Below are 17,500 nucleotides of genomic sequence, written 5' to 3'. Positions count from 1 at the left end.
CTGCCAATTGCACGCGGATATGGTGTACTGCATTGGGATCAAGATTTTTTTGTAAAATACCGTTTAATGCCACTCTTTCGGGGCTCAACCAGGAGTCCAGAATAAACGTTTTCATGAGTGTTGACCTCCCGCAGTAGAGTTGAATTTTGATTTTTACATATGAATGTGCGTCAGGTATCTGCAAGTTTGGCCTAGAACCATATCACCCTGAATGCGCCTGGTCTCGGAAGCTAAGCAGGGTCGAGCCTGGTTAGTACTTGGATGGGAGACTGCCTGGGAATACCAGGTGTTGTAGGCTTTTGCATTTTCGTATCTGGATGGGTCGCGTTTTACTCTTCAATTCACCCAGTCAGTTCACCTGCTAATTGCACGCGGATATGGTGTACTGCATTGGGATCAAGATTTTCTTGTAAAAGACGGTTTAATGCAACTCTTTCGGGGCTCAACCAGGAGTCCAGAATAAACGTTTTCATGAGTGTTGACCTCCCGCAGTAGAGTTGAATCTTGATTTTTACAAATGAATGTGCGCCAGGTCTCTGCAAGTATGGCCTACGACCATATCACGATGAATGCGCCCGATCTCGTCTGATCTCGGAAGCTAAGCAGGGTCGAGCCTGGTTAGTACTTGGATGGGAGACTGCCTGGGAATACCAGGTGTTGTTGGCTTTTGCATTTTCGTATCTGGATGGGTCGCGTTTTACTCTTCAATTCACCCAGTCAGTTCACCTGCCAATTGCACGCGAATATGGTGTACTGCATTGGGATCAAGATTTTCTTGTAAAAGACCGTTTAATGCCACGCTTTCGGGGCTCAACCAGGAGTCCAGAATAAACGTTTTCATGAGTGTTGACCTCCCGCAGTAGAGTTGAATCTTGATTTTAACATATGAATGTGCGTCAGGTCTCTGCAAGTATGGCCTACGACCATATCACCCTGAATGCGCCCGATCTCGTCTGATCTTGGAAGCTAAGCAGGATCGAGCGTGGTTAGTACTTGGATGGGAGACTGCCTAGGAATACCAGGTGTTGTAGGCTTTTGCATTCTCGCATCTGGATGGGTCGCGTTTAACTCTTCAATTTACCCGGTCAGTTCACCTGCCAATTGCACGTGGATATGGTGTACTGCATTGGGATCAAGATTTTATTGTAAAAGACCGTTTTATGCCACTCTTTCGGGGCTCAACCAGGAGTCCAGAATAAACGTTTTCATGAGTGTTGACCTCCCGCAGTAGAGTTGAATCTTGATTTTAACATATGAATGTGCGTCAGGTCTCTGCAAGTATGGCCTACGACAATATCACCCTGAAAGCGCACGATCTCGTCTGATCTCGGAAGCTAAGCAGGGTCGAGCCTGGTTAGTACTTGGATGGGAGACTGCCTGGGAATACCAGGTGTTGTAGGCTTTTGCATTTTCGTATCTGGATGGGTCGCGTTTTACTCTTCAATTCACCCAGTCAGTTCACCTGCCAATTGCACGCGGATATGGTGTACTGCATTGGGATCAAGATTTTCTTGTAAAAGACCGTTTAATGCCACGCTTTCGGGGCTCAACCAGGAGTCCAGAATAAACGTTTTCATGAGTGTTGACCTCCCGCAGTAGAGTTGAATCTTGATTTTAACATATGAATGTGCGTCAGGTCTCTGCAAGTATGGCCTACGACCATATCACCCTGAATGCGCCCGATCTCGTCTGATCTTGGAAGCTAAGCAGGATCGAGCGTGGTTAGTACTTGGATGGGAGACTGCCTAGGAATACCAGGTGTTGTAGGCTTTTGCATTCTCGCATCTGGATGGGTCGCGTTTAACTCTTCAATTTACCCGGTCAGTTCACCTGCCAATTGCACGTGGATATGGTGTACTGCATTGGGATCAAGATTTTATTGTAAAAGACCGTTTTATGCCACTCTTTCGGGGCTCAACCAGGAGTCCAGAATAAACGTTTTCATGAGTGTTGACCTCCCGCAGTAGAGTTGAATCTTGATTTTAACATATGAATGTGCGTCAGGTCTCTGCAAGTATGGCCTACGACAATATCACCCTGAAAGCGCACGATCTCGTCTGATCTTGGAAGCTCAGCAGGGTCGAGCCTGGTGAGTACTTGGATGGAAGACTGCCTGGGAATACCAGGTGTTGTAGGCTTTTGCATTTTCGCATCTGGATGGGTCGTGTTTAACTCTTCAATTCACCCAGTCAGTTCACCTGCCCATTGCACGTGGATATGGTGTACTACATTGGGATCAAGATTTTTTTGTAAAAGACCGTTTAATGCCACTCTTTCGGGGCTCAACCAGGAGTCCAGAATAAACGTTTTCATGAGTGTTGACATCCCGCAGTAGAGTTGAATCTTGATTTTTACAAATGAATGTGCGCCAGGTCTCTGCAAGTATGGCCTACGACCATATCACCCTGAATGCGCCCTATCTCGTCTGATCTCGGAAGCTAAGCAGGGTCGAGCCTGGTTAGTACTTGGATGGGAGACTGCCTGGGAATACCAGGTGTTGTAGGCTTTTGCATTTTCGTATCTGGATGGGTCGCGTTTTACTCTTCAATTCACCCAGTCAGTTCACCTGCCAATTGCACGCGGATATGGTGTACTGCATTGGGATCAAGATTTTTTTGTAAAATACCGTTTAATGCCACTCTTTCGGGGCTCAACCAGGAGTCCAGAATAAACGTTTTCATGAGTGTTGACCTCCCGCAGTAGAGTTGAATTTTGATTTTTACATATGAATGTGCGTCAGGTATCTGCAAGTTTGGCCTAGAACCATATCACCCTGAATGCGCCTGGTCTCGGAAGCTAAGCAGGGTCGAGCCTGGTTAGTACTTGGATGGGAGACTGCCTGGGAATACCAGGTGTTGTAGGCTTTTGCATTTTCGTATCTGGATGGGTCGCGTTTTACTCTTCAATTCACCCAGTCAGTTCACCTGCTAATTGCACGCGGATATGGTGTACTGCATTGGGATCAAGATTTTCTTGTAAAAGACGGTTTAATGCAACTCTTTCGGGGCTCAACCAGGAGTCCAGAATAAACGTTTTCATGAGTGTTGACCTCCCGCAGTAGAGTTGAATCTTGATTTTTACAAATGAATGTGCGCCAGGTCTCTGCAAGTATGGCCTACGACCATATCACGCTGAATGCGCCCGATCTCGTCTGATCTCGGAAGCTAAGCAGGGTCGAGCCTGGTTAGTACTTGGATGGGAGACTGCCTGGGAATACCAGGTGTTGTAGGCTTTTGCATTTTCGTATCTGGATGGGTCGCGTTTTACTCTTCAATTCACCCAGTCAGTTCACCTGCCAATTGCACGCGGATATGGTGTACTGCATTGGGATCAAGATTTTCTTGTAAAAGACCGTTTAATGCCACGCTTTCGGGGCTCAACCAGGAGTCCAGAATAAACGTTTTCATGAGTGTTGACCTCCCGCAGTAGAGTTGAATCTTGATTTTAACATATGAATGTGCGTCAGGTCTCTGCAAGTATGGCCTACGACCATATCACCCTGAATGCGCCCGATCTCGTCTGATCTTGGAAGCTAAGCAGGGTCGAGCGTGGTTAGTACTTGGATGGGAGACTGCCTAGGAATACCAGGTGTTGTAGGCTTTTGCATTCTCGCATCTGGATGGGTCGCGTTTAACTCTTCAATTTACCCAGTCAGTTCACCTGCCAATTGCACGTGGATATGGTGTACTGCATTGGGATCAAGATTTTATTGTAAAAGACCGTTTAATGCCACTTTTTCGGGGCTCAACCAGGAGTCCAGAATAAACGTTTTCATGAGTGTTGACCTCCCGCAGTAGAGTTGAATCTTGATTTTAACATATGAATGTGCGTCAGGTCTTTGCAAATATGGCCTACGACAATATCACCCTGAATGCGCACGATCTCGTCTGATCTTGGAAGCTAAGCAGTGTCGAGCCTGGTGAGTACTTGGATGGAAGCCTGCCTGGGAATACCAGGTGTTGTAGGCTTTTGCATTTTCGTATCTGGATGGGTCGTGTTTTACTCTTCAATTCACCCAGTCAGTTCACCTGCCCATTGCACGTGGATATGGTGTACTACATTGGGATCAAGATTTTTTTTTGTAAAAGACCGTTTAATGCCACTCTTTCGGGGCTCAACCAGGAGTCCAGAATAAACGTTTTCATGAGTGTTGACCTCCCGCAGGAGAGTTGAATCTTGATTTCAACATATGAATGTGCGTCAGGTCTCTGCAAGTATGGCCTACGACAATATCACCCTGAATGCGCACGAGCTCGTCTGATCTTGGAAGCTAAGCAGTGTCGAGCCTGGTGAGTACTTGGATGGAAGACTGCCTGGGAATACCAGGTGTTGTAGGCTTTTGCATTTTCGTATCTGGATGGGTCGTGTTTTACTCTTCAATTCACCCAGTCAGTTCACCTGCCCATTGCACGTGGATATGGTGTACTACATTGGGATCAAGATTTTTTTGGAAAAGACCGTTTAATGCCACTCCTTCGGGGCTCAACCAGGAGTCCAGAATAAACGTTTTCATGAGTGTTGACCTCCTGCAGTAGAGTTGAATCTTGATTTTTACATATGAATGTGCGTCAGGTCTCTGCAAGTATGGCCTACGACCATATCACCCTGAATGCGCCCGATCTCGTCTGATCTCTGAAGCTAAGCAGGGTCGAGCCTGATTAGTACTTGGATAGGAGACTGCCTGGGAATACCAGGTGTTGTAGGCTTTTGCATTTTCGCATCTGGATGGGTCGTGTTATACTCTTCAATTCACCCAGTCAGTTCACCTGCCAATTGCACGTGGATATGGTGTACTACATTGGGATCAAGATTTTTTTGTAAAAGACCGTTTAATGCCACTCTTTCGGAACTCAACCAGGAGTCCAGAATAAACGTTTTCATGAGTGTTGACCTCCCGCAGTAGAGTTGAATTTTGATTTTTACATATGAATGTGCGTCAGGTCTCTGCAAGTTTGGCCTAGAACCGTATCACCCTGAATGCGCCTGATCTCGGAAGCTAAGCAGGGTCGAGCCTGGTTAGTACTTTGATGGGAGACTGCCTGGGAATACCAGGTGTTGTAGGCTTTTGCATTTTCGCATCTGGATGGGTCGCGTTTAACTCTTCAATTCACCCAGTCAGTTCACCTGCCAATTGCACGTGGATATGGTGTAATGCATTGGGATCAAAATTTTATTGTAAAAGACCGTTTAATGCCACTCTTTCGGGGCTCAACCAGGAGTCCAGAATAAACGTTTTCATGAGTGTTGACCTCCCGCAGTAGAGTTGAATCTTGATTTTAACATATGAATGTGCGTCAGGTCTCTGCAAGTATGGCCTACGACAATATCACCCTGAATGCGCACGATCTCGTCTGATCTTGGAAGCTAAGCAGTGTCGAGCCTGGTGAGTACTTGGATGGAAGACTGCCTGGGAATACCAGGTGTTGTAGGCTTTTGCATTTTCGTATCTGGATGGGTCGTGTTTAACTCTTCAATTCACCCAGTCAGTTCACCTGCCCATTGCACGTGGATATGGTGTACTACATTGGGATCCAGATTTTTTTGTAAAAGACCGTTTAATGCCACTCTTTCGGGGCTCAACCAGGAGTCCAGAATAAACGTTTTCATGAGTGTTGACCTCCTGCAGTAGAGTTGAATCTTGATTTTTACATATGAATGTGCGTCAGGTCTCTGCAAGTATGGCCTACGACCATATCACCCTCAATCCGCCCGATCTCGTCTGATCTCGGAAGCTAAGCAGGGTCGAGCCTGGCTAGTACTTGGATGGGAGACTGCCTGGGAATACCAGGTGTTGTAGGCTTTTGCATTTTCGTATCTGGATGGGTCGCGTTTTACTCTTCAATTCACCCAGTCAGTTCACCTGCTAATTGCACGCGGATATGGTGTACTGCATTGTGATCAAGATTTTCTTGTAAAAGACCGTTTAATGCCACGCTTTCGGGGCTCAACCAGGAGTCAAAAATAAACGTTTTCATGAGTGTTGACCTCCCGCAGTAGAGTTTAATCTTGATTTCAACATATGAATGTGCGTCAGGTCTCTGCAAGTATGGCCTACGACCATATCACCGTGAATGTGCCCGATCTCCTTTGATCTCGCAAAGCTAAGCAGGGTCGAGCTTGGTTAGTACTAGGATGGGAGACTGCCTGGGAATACCAGATGTTGTAGGCTTTTGCATTCTCGCATCTGGATGGGTCGCGTTTAACTCTTCAATTCAACCAGTCAGTTCACCTGCCAATTGCACGTGGATATGGTGTACTGCATTGGGATCAAGATTTTATTGTAAAAGACCGTTTAATGCCACTCTTTCGGGGCTCAACCAGGAGTCCAGAATAAACGTTTTCATGAGTGTTGACCTCCCGCAGTAGAGTTGAATCTTGATTTTTACATATGTATGTGCGTCAGGTCTCTGCAAGTATGGCCTACGACCATATCACCCTGAATGCGCCCGATCTCGTCTGATCTCGGAAGCTAAGCAGGGTCGAGCCTGGTTAGTACTTGGATGGGAGACTGCCTGGGAATACAAAGTGTTGTAGGCTTTTGCATTTTCGTATCTGGATGGGTCGCGTTTTACTCTTCAATTCACCCAGTCAGTTCACCTGCCAATTGCACGCGGATATGGTGTACTGCATTGGGATCAAGATTTTCTTGTAAAAGACCGTTTAATGCCACTCTTTCGGGGCTCAACCAGGAGTCCAGAAAAAACGTTTTCATGAGTGTTGACCTCCCGCAGTAGAGTTGCATTTTGATTTTTACATATGAATGTGCGTTAGGTCTCTGCAAGTTTGGCCTAGAACCATATCACCCTGAATGCGCCTGATCTCGGAAGCTAAGCAGGGTCGAGCCTGGTTAGTACTTGGATGGGAGACTGCCTGGGAATACCAGGTGTTGTAGGCTTTTGCATTTTCGTATCTGGATGGGTCGCGTTTTACTCTTCAATTCACCCAGTCAGTTCACCTGCCAATTGCACGCGGATATGGTGTACTGCATTGGGATCAATATTTTCTTGTAAAAGACCGTTTAATGCCACTCTTTGGGGGCTCAATCAGGAGTCCAGAATAAACGTTTTCATGAGTGTTGACCTCCCGCAGTAGAGTTGAATCTTGATTTTAACATATGAATGTGCGTCAGGTCTCTGCAAGTATGGCCTATGACCATATCACCGTGAATGCTCCGGATCTCGTTGGATCTCGAAAGCTAAGCAGGGTCGAGCCTGGTTAGTACTTGGCTGGGAGACTGCCTGGGAATACCAGGTGTTGTAGGCTTTTGCATTCTCGCATCTGGATGGGTCGCGTTTAACTCTTCAATTCACCCAGTCAGTTCACCTGCCAATTGCACGTGGATATGGTGTACTGCATTGGGATCAAGATTTTATTGTAAAAGACCGTTTAATGCCACTCTTTCGGGGCTCAACCAGGAGTCCAGAATAAACGTTTTCATGAGTGTTGACCTCCCGCAGTAGAGTTGAATCTTGATTTTAACATATGAATGTGCGTCAGGTCTCTGCAAGTATGGCCTACGACAATATCACCCTGAATGCGCACGATCTCGTCTGATCTTGGAAGCTAAGCAGTGTCGAGCCTGGTGAGTACTTGGATGGAAGACTGCCTGGGAATACCAGGTGTTGTAGGCTTTTGCATTTTCGTATCTGGATGGGTCGCGTTTTACTCTTCAATTCACCCAGTCAGTTCACCTGCTAATTGCACGCGGATATGGTGTACTGCATTGTGATCAAGATTTTCTTGTAAAAGACCGTTTAATGCCACTCTTTCGGGGCTCAACCAGGAGTCAAGAATAAACGTTTTCATGAGTGTTGACCTCCCGCAGTAGAGTTGAATTTTGATTTTTACATATGAATGTGCGTCAGGTCTCTGCAAGTTTGGCCTAGAACCATATCACCCTGAATGCGCCTGATCTCGGAAGCTAAGCAGGGTCGAGCCTGGTTAGTACTTGAATGGGAGACTGCCTCGGAATACCAGATGTTGTAGGCTTTTGCATTTTCGTATCTGGATGGGTCGCGTTTTACTCTTCAATTCACCCAGTCAGTTCACCTGTCAATTGCACGCGGATATGGTGTACTGCATTGGGATCAAGATTTTCTTGTAAAAGACCGTTTAATGCCACGCTTTCGGGGCTCAACCAGGAGTCCAGAATAAACGTTTTCATGAGTGTTGACCTCCCGCAGTAGAGTTGAATCTTGATTTTAACATATGAATGTGCGTCAGGTCTCTGCAAGTATGGCCTACGACCATATCACCCTGAATGCGCCCGATCTCGTCTGATCTTGGAAGCTAAGCAGGGTCCAGCCTGGTTAGTTCTTGGATAGGAGACTGCCTAGGAATACCAGGTGTTGTAGGCTTTTGCATTTTCGCATTTGGATGGGTCGTGTTTTACTTTTCAATTCACCCAGTCAGTTCACCTGCTAATTGCACGTGGATATGGTGTACTACATTGGGATCAAGATTTTCTTGTAAAAGACCGTTTAATGCCACTCTTTCGGGGCTCAACCAGGAGTCCAGAATAAACGTTTTCATGAGTGTTGACCTCCCGCAGTAGAGTTGAATCTTGATTTTAACATATGAATGTGCGTCAGGTCTCTGCAAGTATGGCCTACGACCATATCACCCTGAATGCGCCCGATCTCCTTTGATCTCGGAAGCTAAGCAGGGTCGAGCCTGGTTAGTACTTGGATGGGAGACTGCCTGGGAATACCAGGTGTTGTAGGCTTTTGCATTTTCGCATCGGGATGGGTCGTGTTTTACTCTTCAATTCACCCAGTCAATTCACCTGCCAATTGCACGTGGATATGGTGTACTACATTGGGATCAATATTTTTTTGTAAAAGACCGTTTAATGCCACTCTTTCGGGGCTCAACCAGTAGTCCAGAAAAAAACGTTTTCATGAGTGTTGACTTCCCGCAGTAGAGTTGAATTTTGATTTTTACATATGAATGTGCGTCAGGTCTCTGCAAGTTTGGCCTAGAACCATATCACCCTGAATGCGCCTGATCTCGGAAGCTAAGCAGGGTCTAGCCTGGTTAGTACTTGGATGGGAGACTGCCTGGGAACACCAGGTGTTGTAGGCTTTTGCATTTTCGTATCTGGATGGGTCGCGTTTTACTCTTCAATTCACCCAGTCAGTTCACCTGCCAATTGCACGCGGATATGGTGTACTGCATTGGGATCAAGATTTTCTTGTAAAAGACCGTTTAATGCCACTCTTTCGGGGCTCAACCAGGAGTCCAGAATAAACGTTTTCATGAGTGTTGACCTCCCGCAGTAGAGTTGAATCTTGATTTTAACATATGAATGTGCGTCAGGTCTCTGCAAGTATGGCCTACGACCATATCACCCTGAATGCGCCCGATCTCCTTTGATCTCGGAAGCTAAGCAGGGTCGAACCTGGTTAGTACTTGGATGGGAGACTGCCTGGGAATACCAGGTGTTGTAGGCTTTTGCATTTTCGCATCGGGATGGGTCGTGTTTTACTCTTCAATTCACCCAGTCAATTCACCTGCCAATTGCACGTGGATATGGTGTACTACATTGGGATCAAGATTTTTTTGTAAAAGACCGTTTAATGCCACTCTTTCGGGGCTCAACCAGTAGTCCAGAAAAAAACGTTTTCATGAGTGTTGACCTCCCGCAGTAGAGTTGAATTTTGATTTTTACATATGAATGTGCGTCAGGTCTCTGCAAGTTTGGCCTAGAACCATATCACCCTGAATGCGCCTGATCTCGGAAGCTAAGCAGGGTCTAGCCTGGTTAGTACTTGGATGGGAGACTGCCTGGGAACACCAGGTGTTGTAGGCTTTTGCATTTTCGTATCTGGATGGGTCGCGTTTTACTCTTCAATTCACCCAGTCAGTTCACCTGCCAATTGCACGCGGATATGGTGTACTGCATTGGGATCAATATTTTCTTGTAAAAGACCGTTTAATGCCACGCTTTCGGGGCTCAACCAGGAGTCCAGAATAAACGTTTTCATGAGTGTTGACCTCCCGCAGTAGAGTTGAATCTTGATTTTAACATATGAATGTGCGTCAGGTCTCTGCAAGTATGTCCTACGACCATATCACCCTGAATGCGCCCGATCTCCTTTGATCTCGAAAACTTAGCAGGGTCGAGCCTGGTTAGTACTTGCATGGGAGACTGCCTGGGAATACCAGGTGTTGTAGGCTTTTGCATTTTCGTATCTGGATGGGTCGCGTTTTACTCTTCAATTCACCCAGTCAGTTCACCTGCCAATTGCACGCGGATATGGTGTACTGCATTGGGATCAATATTTTCTTGTAAAAGACCGTTTAATGCCACTCTTTCGGGGCTCAACCAGGAGTCCAGAATAAACGTTTTCATGAGTGTTGACCTCCCGCAGTAGAGTTGAATCTTGATTTTAACATATGAATGTGCGTCAGGTCTCTGCAAGTATGGCCTACGACCATATCACCCTGAATGCGCCCGATCTCGTCTGATCTTGGAAGCTAAGCAGGGTCGAGCCTGGTGAGTACTTGGATGGGAGACTGCCCGGGAATACCAGGTGTTGTAGGCTTTTGCATTTTCGTATCTGGATGGGTCGCGTTTTACTTTTCAATTCACCCAGTCAGTTCACCTGCCAATTGCACGCGGATATGGTGTACTGCATTGGGATCAATACTTTCTTGTAAAAGACCGTTTAATGCCACTCTTTCGGGGCTCAACCAGGAGTCCAGAATAAACGTTTTCATGAGTGTTGACCTCCCGCAGTAGAGTTGAATCTTTATTTTAACATATGAATGTGCAATCTTAATTTTAGAACTTTCGTGACTGCAGGAATTATTATTTGGTTCTTTCGGTTAAGTCACGTCTAAAGATAAAATAATAAATTAAATTAAATAATAGAATACGACGTTTCGATTGCAACACAAGCAATCATCATCAGGTATAATGAAATAGCGACATAATATCTAACCAGAAAACTATAGACAGACATATTAGCAGACAGATATCACAAGATACATACATAGCGAGAGCAACACAGGTGACAGAGAGGGGTGATCGTCTCTGTGGGGTGGCCTTAAATAGACAGAGGGGGGGCGGAGGCAGAGAGAGGGAGGGGGGTTAGAAAAAATTAGCATATCAATGAGTGGTCCAAAAGAAAACGTGGTGCTGCGAGTACGATGGCACAGCAAGCAAGCCTGAAAATCAGGAGAAAGACACACTAAAATTAAATAACCTAGTAAAATATCGAAATGTAATGTAATACAACACAGAGGGTCGGTCAACACACAATTAACGCATAGCCTGGTTGATTACGTATTTCAAAGATTGCTAAGTTAGAATTTAAGTGTGAACATTCTAAAGAGGACACAGGCAGATAAAACAAGGCCACCCCACAGAGACGATCACCCCTCTCTGTCACCTGTGTTGCTCTCGCTATGTATGTATCTTGTGATATCTGTCTGCTAATATGTCTGTCTATAGTTTTCTGGTTAGATATTATGTCGCTATTTCATTATACCTGATGATGATTGCTTGTGTTGCAACCGAACGTCGTATTCTATTATTTAATTTAATTTATTATTTTATCTTTAGACGTGACTTAACCGAAAGAACCAAATAATAATATGAATGTGCGTCAGGTCTCTGCAAGTATGGCCTACGACCATATCACCCTGAATGCGCCCGATCTCGTCTGATCTCGGAAGCTAAGCAGGGTCGAGCCTGGTTAGTACTTGGATGGGAGACTGCCTGGGAACACCAGGTGTTGTAGGCTTTTGCATTTTCGTATCTGGATGGGTCGCGTTTTACTCTTCAATTCACCCAGTCAGTTCACCTGCCAATTGCACGCGGATATGGTGTACTGCATTGGGATCAATATTTTCTTGTAAAAGACCGTTTAATGCCACTCTTTCGGGGCTCAACCAGGAGTCCAGAATAAACGTTTTCATGAGTGTTGACCTCCTGCAGTAGAGTTGAATCTTGATTTTTACAAATGAATGTGCGTCAGGTCTCTGCAAGTATGGCCTACGACCATATCACCCTGAATGCGCCCGATCTCGTCTGATCTCGGAAGCTAAGCAGGGTCGAGCCTGGTTAGCACTTGGATTGGGGACTGCCTGGGAATACCAGGTGTTGTAGGCTTTTGCATTTTCGTATCTGGATGGGTCGCGTTTTACTCTTCAATTCACCCAGTCAGTTCACCTGCCAATTGCACGCGGATATGGTGTACTGCATTGGGATCAAGATTTTCTTGTAAAAGACCGTTTAATGCCACCTTTTCGGGGCTCAACCAGGAGTCCAGAATAAACGTTTTCATGAGTGTTGACCACCTGCAGTAAAGTTGAATCTTGATTTTTACAAATGAATGTGCGTCAGGTCTCTGCAAGTATGGCCTACGACAATATCACCCTGAATGCGCCCGATCTCGTCTGACCTCGGAAGCTAAGCAGGGTCGAGCCTGGTTAGTACTTGGATGGGAGACTGCCTGGGAATACCAGGTGTTGTAGGCTTTTGCATTTTCGTATCTGGATGGGTCGCGTTTTACTCTTCAATTCACCCAGTCAGTTCACCTGCCAATTGCACGCGGATATGGTGTACTGCATTGGGATCAATATTTTCTTGTAAAAGACCGTTTAATGCCACTCTTTCGGGGCTCAACCAGGAGTCCAGAATAAACGTTTTCATGAGTGTTGACCTCCCGCAGTAGAGTTGAATCTTGATTTTAACATGTGAATGTGCGTCAGGTCTCTGCAAGTATGGCCTACGACCATATCACCCTGAATGCGCCCGATCTCGTCTGATTTTGGAAGCTAAGCAGGGTCGAGCCTGGTTAGTACTTGGATGGGAGACTGCCTAGGAATACCAGGTGTTGTAGGCTTTTGCATTTTCGCATTTGGATGGGTCGTGTTTTACTCTTCAATTCACCCAGTCAGTTCACCTGCTAATTGCACGTGGATATGGTGTACTACATTTGGATCAAGATTTTCTTGTAAAAGACCGTTTAATGCCACTCTTTCGGGGCTCAACCAGGAGTCCAGAATATACGTTTTCATGAGTGTTGACCTCCCGCAGTAGAGTTGAATCTTGATTTTAACATATGAATGTGCGTCAGGTCACTGCAAGAATGGTCTATGACCATATCACCGTGAATGCGCCCGATCTCCTTTGATCTCGAAAGCTAAGCAGGGTCGAGCCTGGTTAGTACTTTGATGGGAGACTGCCTGGGAATACCAGGTGTTGTAGGCTTTTGCATTCTCGCATCTGGATGGGTCGCGTTTAACTCTTCAATTCACCCAGTCAGTTCACCTGCCAATTGCACGTGGATATGGTGTAATGCATTGGGATCAAAATTTTATTGTAAAAGACCGTTTAATGCCACTCTTTCGGGGCTCAACCAGGAGTCCAGAATAAACGTTTTCATGAGTGTTGACCTCCCGCAGTAGAGTTGAATCTTGATTTTAACATATGAATGTGCGTCAGGTCTCTGCAAGTATGGCCTACGACAATATCATCCTGAATGCGCACGATCTCGTCTGATCTTGGAAGCTAAGCAGTGTCGAGCCTGGTGAGTACTTGGATGGAAGACTGCCTGGGAATACCAGGTGTTGTAGGCTTTTGCATTTTCGTATCTGGATGGGTCGTGTTTAACTCTTCAATTCACCCAGTCAGTTCACCTGCCCATTGCACGTGGATATGGTGTACTACATTGGGATCCAGATTTTTTTGTAAAAGACCGTTTAATGCCACTCTTTCGGGGCTCAACCAGGAGTCCAGAATAAACGTTTTCATGAGTGTTGACCTCCTGCAGTAGAGTTGAATCTTGATTTTTACATATGAATGTGCGTCAGGTCTCTGCAAGTATGGCCTACGACCATATCACCCTCAATCCGCCCGATCTCGTCTGATCTCGGAAGCTAAGCAGGGTCGAGCCTGGCTAGTACTTGGATGGGAGACTGCCTGGGAATACCAGGTGTTGTAGGCTTTTGCATTTTCGTATCTGGATGGGTCGCGTTTTACTCTTCAATTCACCCAGTCAGTTCACCTGCTAATTGCACGCGGATATGGTGTACTGCATTGTGATCAAGATTTTCTTGTAAAAGACCGTTTAATGCCACGCTTTCGGGGCTCAACCAGGAGTCAAAAATAAACGTTTTCATGAGTGTTGACCTCCCGCAGTAGAGTTTAATCTTGATTTTAACATATGAATGTGCGTCAGGTCTCTGCAAGTATGGCCTACGACCATATCACCGTGAATGTGCCCGATCTCCTTTGATCTCGAAAGCTAAGCAGGGTCGAGCTTGGTTAGTACTAGGATGGGAGACTGCCTGGGAATACCAGATGTTGTAGGCTTTTGCATTCTCGCATCTGGATGGGTCGCGTTTAACTCTTCAATTCACCCAGTCAGTTCACCTGCCAATTGCACGTGGATATGGTGTACTGCATTGGGATCAAGATTTTATTGTAAAAGACCGTTTAATGCCACTCTTTCGGGGCTCAACCAGGAGTCCAGAATAAACGTTTTCATGAGTGTTGACCTCCCGCAGTAGAGTTGAATCTTGATTTTTACATATGTATGTGCGTCAGGTCTCTGCAAGTATGGCCTACGACCATATCACCCTGAATGCGCCCGATCTCGTCTGATCTCGGAAGCTAAGCAGGGTCGAGCCTGGTTAGTACTTGGATGGGAGACTGCCTGGGAATACAAAGTGTTGTAGGCTTTTGCATTTTCGTATCTGGATGGGTCGCGTTTTACTCTTCAATTCACCCAATCAGTTCACCTGCCAATTGCACGCGGATATGGTGTACTGCATTGGGATCAAGATTTTCTTGTAAAAGACCGTTTAATGCCACTCTTTCGGGGCTCAACCAGGAGTCCAGAAAAAACGTTTTCATGAGTGTTGACCTCCCGCAGTAGAGTTGCATTTTGATTTTTACATATGAATGTGCGTTAGATCTCTGCAAGTTTGGCCTAGAACCATATCACCCTGAATGCGCCTGATCTCGGAAGCTAAGCAGGGTCGAGCCTGGTTAGTACTTGGATGGGAGACTGCCTGGGAATACCAGGTGTTGTAGGCTTTTGCATTTTCGTATCTGGATGGGTCGCGTTTTACTCTTCAATTCACCCAGTCAGTTCACCTGCCAATTGCACGCGGATATGGTGTACTGCATTGGGATCAATATTTTCTTGTAAAAGACCGTTTAATGCCACTCTTTGGGGGCTCAATCAGGAGTCCAGAATAAACGTTTTCATGAGTGTTGACCTCCCGCAGTAGAGTTGAATCTTGATTTTAACATATGAATGTGCGTCAGGTCTCTGCAAGTATGGCCTATGACCATATCACCGTGAATGCTCCGGATCTCGTTGGATCTCGAAAGCTAAGCAGGGTCGAGCCTGGTTAGTACTTGGATGGGAGACTGCCTGGGAATACCAGGTGTTGTAGGCTTTTGCATTCTCGCATCTGGATGGGTCGCGTTTAACTCTTCAATTCACCCAGTCAGTTCACCTGCCAATTGCACGTGGATATGGTGTACTGCATTGGGATCAAGATTTTATTGTAAAAGACCGTTTAATGCCACTCTTTCGGGGCTCAACCAGGAGTCCAGAATATACGTTTTCATGAGTGTTGACCTCCCGCAGTAGAGTTGAATCTTGATTTTAACATATGAATGTGCGTCAGGTCTCTGCAAGTATGGCCTACGACAATATCACCCTGAATGCGCACGATCTCGTCTGATCTTGGAAGCTAAGCAGTGTCGAGCCTGGTGAGTACTTGGATGGAAGACTGCCTGGGAATACCAGGTGTTGTAGGCTTTTGCATTTTCGTATCTGGATGGGTCGCGTTTTACTCTTCAATTCACCCAGTCAGTTCACCTGCTAATTGCACGCGGATATGGTGTACTGCATTGTGATCAAGATTTTCTTGTAAAAGACCGTTTAATGCCACTCTTTCGGGGCTCAACCAGGAGTCAAGAATAAACGTTTTCATGAGTGTTGACCTCCCGCAGTAGAGTTGAATTTTGATTTTTACATATGAATGTGCGTCAGGTCTCTGCAAGTTTGGCCTAGAACCATATCACCCTGAATGCGCCTGATCTCGGAAGCTAAGCAGGGTCGAGCCTGGTTAGTACTTGAATGGGAGACTGCCTCGGAATACCAGATGTTGTAGGCTTTTGCATTTTCGTATCTGGATGGGTCGCGTTTTACTCTTCAATTCACCCAGTCAGTTCACCTGTCAATTGCACGCGGATATGGTGTACTGCATTGGGATCAAGATTTTCTTGTAAAAGACCGTTTAATGCCACGCTTTCGGGGCTCAACCAGGAGTCCAGAATAAACGTTTTCATGAGTGTTGACCTCCCGCAGTAGAGTTGAATCTTGATTTTAACATATGAATGTGCGTCAGGTCTCTGCAAGTATGGCCTACGACCATATCACCCTGAATGCGCCCGATCTCGTCTGATCTTGGAAGCTAAGCAGGGTCCAGCCTGGTTAGTTCTTGGATAGGAGACTGCCTAGGAATACCAGGTGTTGTAGGCTTTTGCATTTTCGCATTTGGATGGGTCGTGTTTTACTTTTCAATTCACCCAGTCAGTTCACCTGCTAATTGCACGTGGATATGGTGTACTACATTGGGATCAAGATTTTCTTGTAAAAGACCGTTTAATGCCACTCTTTCGGGGCTCAACCAGGAGTCCAGAATAAACGTTTTCATGAGTGTTGACCTCCCGCAGTAGAGTTGAATCTTGATTTTAACATATGAATGTGCGTCAGGTCTCTGCAAGTATGGCCTACGACCATATCACCCTGAATGCGCCCGATCTCCTTTGATCTCGAAAGCTAAGCAGGGTCGAGCCTGGTTAGTACTTGGATCGCAGACTGCCTCGGAATACCAGTTGTTGTAGTCTTTTGCATTTTCGTATCTGGATGGGTCGCGTTTTACTCTTCAATTCACCCAGTCAGTTCACCTGACAATTGCACGCGGATATGGTGTACTGCATTGGGATCAAGATTTTCTTGTAAAAGACCGTTTAATGCCACTCTTTCGGGGCTCAACCAGGAGTCCAGAATAAACGTTTTCATGAGTGTTGACCTCCCGCAGTAGAGTTGAATCTTGATTTTAACATATGAATGTGCGTCAGGTCTCTGCAAGTATGGCCTACGACCATATCACCCTGAATGCGCCCGATCTCCTTTGATCTCGGAAGCTAAGCAGGGTCGAGCCTGGTTAGTACTTGGATGGGAGACTGCCTGGGAATACCAGGTGTTGTAGGCTTTTGCATTTTCGCATCGGGATGGGTCGTGTTTTACTCTTCAATTCACCCAGTCAATTCACCTGCCAATTGCACGTGGATATGGTGTACTACATTGGGATCAATATTTTTTTGTAAAAGACCGTTTAATGCCACTCTTTCGGGGCTCAACCAGTAGTCCAGAAAAAAACGTTTTCATGAGTGTTGACCTCCCGCAGTAGAGTTGAATTTTGATTTTTACATATGAATGTGCGTCAGGTCTCTGCAAGTTTG

At 45.9% G+C, this 17,500-nt stretch overlaps 23 non-coding genes and 22 pseudogenes across 23 annotated transcripts; all 45 read left to right on the top strand.

The window, feature by feature from the left end:
• Nucleotides 1-189: 189 nt before the first annotated feature.
• LOC144725579 (5S ribosomal RNA) lies at nucleotides 190-298 on the top strand (annotated as a pseudogene).
• Nucleotides 299-547: 249 nt separating this feature from the next.
• Nucleotides 548-666, top strand: LOC144726156 (5S ribosomal RNA). The gene has a single exon (XR_013587213.1). It is a non-coding gene; the product is annotated as a 5S ribosomal RNA (ribosomal RNA).
• A 249-nt stretch (nucleotides 667-915) lies between these two features.
• LOC144725253 (5S ribosomal RNA) lies at nucleotides 916-1,034 on the top strand. Its single transcript, XR_013586730.1, has one exon. It is a non-coding gene; the product is annotated as a 5S ribosomal RNA (ribosomal RNA).
• A 249-nt stretch (nucleotides 1,035-1,283) lies between these two features.
• On the top strand, nucleotides 1,284-1,402 carry LOC144725987 (5S ribosomal RNA). Its single transcript, XR_013587051.1, has one exon. It is a non-coding gene; the product is annotated as a 5S ribosomal RNA (ribosomal RNA).
• A 249-nt stretch (nucleotides 1,403-1,651) lies between these two features.
• Nucleotides 1,652-1,770, top strand: LOC144725252 (5S ribosomal RNA). The gene has a single exon (XR_013586729.1). It is a non-coding gene; the product is annotated as a 5S ribosomal RNA (ribosomal RNA).
• A 249-nt stretch (nucleotides 1,771-2,019) lies between these two features.
• LOC144725406 (5S ribosomal RNA) lies at nucleotides 2,020-2,138 on the top strand (annotated as a pseudogene).
• Nucleotides 2,139-2,387: 249 nt separating this feature from the next.
• On the top strand, nucleotides 2,388-2,506 carry LOC144726062 (5S ribosomal RNA). The gene has a single exon (XR_013587123.1). It is a non-coding gene; the product is annotated as a 5S ribosomal RNA (ribosomal RNA).
• Nucleotides 2,507-2,755: 249 nt separating this feature from the next.
• On the top strand, nucleotides 2,756-2,864 carry LOC144725578 (5S ribosomal RNA; annotated as a pseudogene).
• Nucleotides 2,865-3,113: 249 nt separating this feature from the next.
• Nucleotides 3,114-3,232, top strand: LOC144725926 (5S ribosomal RNA). Its single transcript, XR_013586992.1, has one exon. It is a non-coding gene; the product is annotated as a 5S ribosomal RNA (ribosomal RNA).
• A 249-nt stretch (nucleotides 3,233-3,481) lies between these two features.
• Nucleotides 3,482-3,600, top strand: LOC144726182 (5S ribosomal RNA). The gene has a single exon (XR_013587238.1). It is a non-coding gene; the product is annotated as a 5S ribosomal RNA (ribosomal RNA).
• Nucleotides 3,601-3,849: 249 nt separating this feature from the next.
• LOC144725531 (5S ribosomal RNA) lies at nucleotides 3,850-3,968 on the top strand (annotated as a pseudogene).
• A 251-nt stretch (nucleotides 3,969-4,219) lies between these two features.
• LOC144725556 (5S ribosomal RNA) lies at nucleotides 4,220-4,338 on the top strand (annotated as a pseudogene).
• Nucleotides 4,339-4,587: 249 nt separating this feature from the next.
• Nucleotides 4,588-4,706, top strand: LOC144725952 (5S ribosomal RNA). The gene has a single exon (XR_013587017.1). It is a non-coding gene; the product is annotated as a 5S ribosomal RNA (ribosomal RNA).
• A 249-nt stretch (nucleotides 4,707-4,955) lies between these two features.
• LOC144725603 (5S ribosomal RNA) lies at nucleotides 4,956-5,064 on the top strand (annotated as a pseudogene).
• A 249-nt stretch (nucleotides 5,065-5,313) lies between these two features.
• LOC144725419 (5S ribosomal RNA) lies at nucleotides 5,314-5,432 on the top strand (annotated as a pseudogene).
• Nucleotides 5,433-5,681: 249 nt separating this feature from the next.
• LOC144726089 (5S ribosomal RNA) lies at nucleotides 5,682-5,800 on the top strand. The gene has a single exon (XR_013587149.1). It is a non-coding gene; the product is annotated as a 5S ribosomal RNA (ribosomal RNA).
• A 249-nt stretch (nucleotides 5,801-6,049) lies between these two features.
• Nucleotides 6,050-6,169, top strand: LOC144725584 (5S ribosomal RNA; annotated as a pseudogene).
• Nucleotides 6,170-6,418: 249 nt separating this feature from the next.
• LOC144726161 (5S ribosomal RNA) lies at nucleotides 6,419-6,537 on the top strand. Its single transcript, XR_013587218.1, has one exon. It is a non-coding gene; the product is annotated as a 5S ribosomal RNA (ribosomal RNA).
• Nucleotides 6,538-6,786: 249 nt separating this feature from the next.
• On the top strand, nucleotides 6,787-6,895 carry LOC144725508 (5S ribosomal RNA; annotated as a pseudogene).
• Nucleotides 6,896-7,144: 249 nt separating this feature from the next.
• On the top strand, nucleotides 7,145-7,263 carry LOC144725381 (5S ribosomal RNA; annotated as a pseudogene).
• A 249-nt stretch (nucleotides 7,264-7,512) lies between these two features.
• LOC144725418 (5S ribosomal RNA) lies at nucleotides 7,513-7,631 on the top strand (annotated as a pseudogene).
• A 249-nt stretch (nucleotides 7,632-7,880) lies between these two features.
• Nucleotides 7,881-7,989, top strand: LOC144725685 (5S ribosomal RNA; annotated as a pseudogene).
• Nucleotides 7,990-8,238: 249 nt separating this feature from the next.
• Nucleotides 8,239-8,357, top strand: LOC144725268 (5S ribosomal RNA). Its single transcript, XR_013586744.1, has one exon. It is a non-coding gene; the product is annotated as a 5S ribosomal RNA (ribosomal RNA).
• A 249-nt stretch (nucleotides 8,358-8,606) lies between these two features.
• LOC144725914 (5S ribosomal RNA) lies at nucleotides 8,607-8,725 on the top strand. The gene has a single exon (XR_013586980.1). It is a non-coding gene; the product is annotated as a 5S ribosomal RNA (ribosomal RNA).
• A 250-nt stretch (nucleotides 8,726-8,975) lies between these two features.
• On the top strand, nucleotides 8,976-9,084 carry LOC144725643 (5S ribosomal RNA; annotated as a pseudogene).
• A 249-nt stretch (nucleotides 9,085-9,333) lies between these two features.
• LOC144725986 (5S ribosomal RNA) lies at nucleotides 9,334-9,452 on the top strand. The gene has a single exon (XR_013587050.1). It is a non-coding gene; the product is annotated as a 5S ribosomal RNA (ribosomal RNA).
• Nucleotides 9,453-9,702: 250 nt separating this feature from the next.
• On the top strand, nucleotides 9,703-9,811 carry LOC144725642 (5S ribosomal RNA; annotated as a pseudogene).
• Nucleotides 9,812-10,060: 249 nt separating this feature from the next.
• LOC144725454 (5S ribosomal RNA) lies at nucleotides 10,061-10,179 on the top strand (annotated as a pseudogene).
• A 249-nt stretch (nucleotides 10,180-10,428) lies between these two features.
• Nucleotides 10,429-10,547, top strand: LOC144726084 (5S ribosomal RNA). The gene has a single exon (XR_013587144.1). It is a non-coding gene; the product is annotated as a 5S ribosomal RNA (ribosomal RNA).
• Nucleotides 10,548-11,631: 1,084 nt separating this feature from the next.
• On the top strand, nucleotides 11,632-11,750 carry LOC144725844 (5S ribosomal RNA). Its single transcript, XR_013586912.1, has one exon. It is a non-coding gene; the product is annotated as a 5S ribosomal RNA (ribosomal RNA).
• Nucleotides 11,751-11,999: 249 nt separating this feature from the next.
• LOC144726117 (5S ribosomal RNA) lies at nucleotides 12,000-12,118 on the top strand. Its single transcript, XR_013587176.1, has one exon. It is a non-coding gene; the product is annotated as a 5S ribosomal RNA (ribosomal RNA).
• Nucleotides 12,119-12,367: 249 nt separating this feature from the next.
• Nucleotides 12,368-12,486, top strand: LOC144725925 (5S ribosomal RNA). Its single transcript, XR_013586991.1, has one exon. It is a non-coding gene; the product is annotated as a 5S ribosomal RNA (ribosomal RNA).
• A 249-nt stretch (nucleotides 12,487-12,735) lies between these two features.
• LOC144726133 (5S ribosomal RNA) lies at nucleotides 12,736-12,854 on the top strand. The gene has a single exon (XR_013587192.1). It is a non-coding gene; the product is annotated as a 5S ribosomal RNA (ribosomal RNA).
• A 249-nt stretch (nucleotides 12,855-13,103) lies between these two features.
• LOC144725240 (5S ribosomal RNA) lies at nucleotides 13,104-13,222 on the top strand. The gene has a single exon (XR_013586718.1). It is a non-coding gene; the product is annotated as a 5S ribosomal RNA (ribosomal RNA).
• A 249-nt stretch (nucleotides 13,223-13,471) lies between these two features.
• On the top strand, nucleotides 13,472-13,590 carry LOC144725484 (5S ribosomal RNA; annotated as a pseudogene).
• A 249-nt stretch (nucleotides 13,591-13,839) lies between these two features.
• On the top strand, nucleotides 13,840-13,958 carry LOC144726087 (5S ribosomal RNA). Its single transcript, XR_013587147.1, has one exon. It is a non-coding gene; the product is annotated as a 5S ribosomal RNA (ribosomal RNA).
• Nucleotides 13,959-14,207: 249 nt separating this feature from the next.
• LOC144725394 (5S ribosomal RNA) lies at nucleotides 14,208-14,326 on the top strand (annotated as a pseudogene).
• Nucleotides 14,327-14,575: 249 nt separating this feature from the next.
• LOC144726160 (5S ribosomal RNA) lies at nucleotides 14,576-14,694 on the top strand. Its single transcript, XR_013587217.1, has one exon. It is a non-coding gene; the product is annotated as a 5S ribosomal RNA (ribosomal RNA).
• A 249-nt stretch (nucleotides 14,695-14,943) lies between these two features.
• LOC144725507 (5S ribosomal RNA) lies at nucleotides 14,944-15,052 on the top strand (annotated as a pseudogene).
• A 249-nt stretch (nucleotides 15,053-15,301) lies between these two features.
• On the top strand, nucleotides 15,302-15,420 carry LOC144725295 (5S ribosomal RNA; annotated as a pseudogene).
• A 249-nt stretch (nucleotides 15,421-15,669) lies between these two features.
• LOC144725417 (5S ribosomal RNA) lies at nucleotides 15,670-15,788 on the top strand (annotated as a pseudogene).
• A 249-nt stretch (nucleotides 15,789-16,037) lies between these two features.
• On the top strand, nucleotides 16,038-16,146 carry LOC144725684 (5S ribosomal RNA; annotated as a pseudogene).
• Nucleotides 16,147-16,395: 249 nt separating this feature from the next.
• On the top strand, nucleotides 16,396-16,514 carry LOC144725267 (5S ribosomal RNA). Its single transcript, XR_013586743.1, has one exon. It is a non-coding gene; the product is annotated as a 5S ribosomal RNA (ribosomal RNA).
• Nucleotides 16,515-16,763: 249 nt separating this feature from the next.
• LOC144725590 (5S ribosomal RNA) lies at nucleotides 16,764-16,882 on the top strand (annotated as a pseudogene).
• A 249-nt stretch (nucleotides 16,883-17,131) lies between these two features.
• LOC144725913 (5S ribosomal RNA) lies at nucleotides 17,132-17,250 on the top strand. The gene has a single exon (XR_013586979.1). It is a non-coding gene; the product is annotated as a 5S ribosomal RNA (ribosomal RNA).
• The last annotated feature ends 250 nt before the right edge of the window (nucleotides 17,251-17,500 follow it).

The sequence above is a fragment of the Lampetra planeri genome, chromosome 22 (genome assembly GCF_965212315.1).
Source record: "Lampetra planeri chromosome 22, kcLamPlan1.2.h2, whole genome shotgun sequence".
NCBI lineage: Eukaryota > Metazoa > Chordata > Hyperoartia > Petromyzontiformes > Petromyzontidae > Lampetra > Lampetra planeri.
The sequence above is the reverse complement of the archived record's forward strand: the minus strand, read 5'-3'. Positions and strand labels throughout refer to the sequence as shown.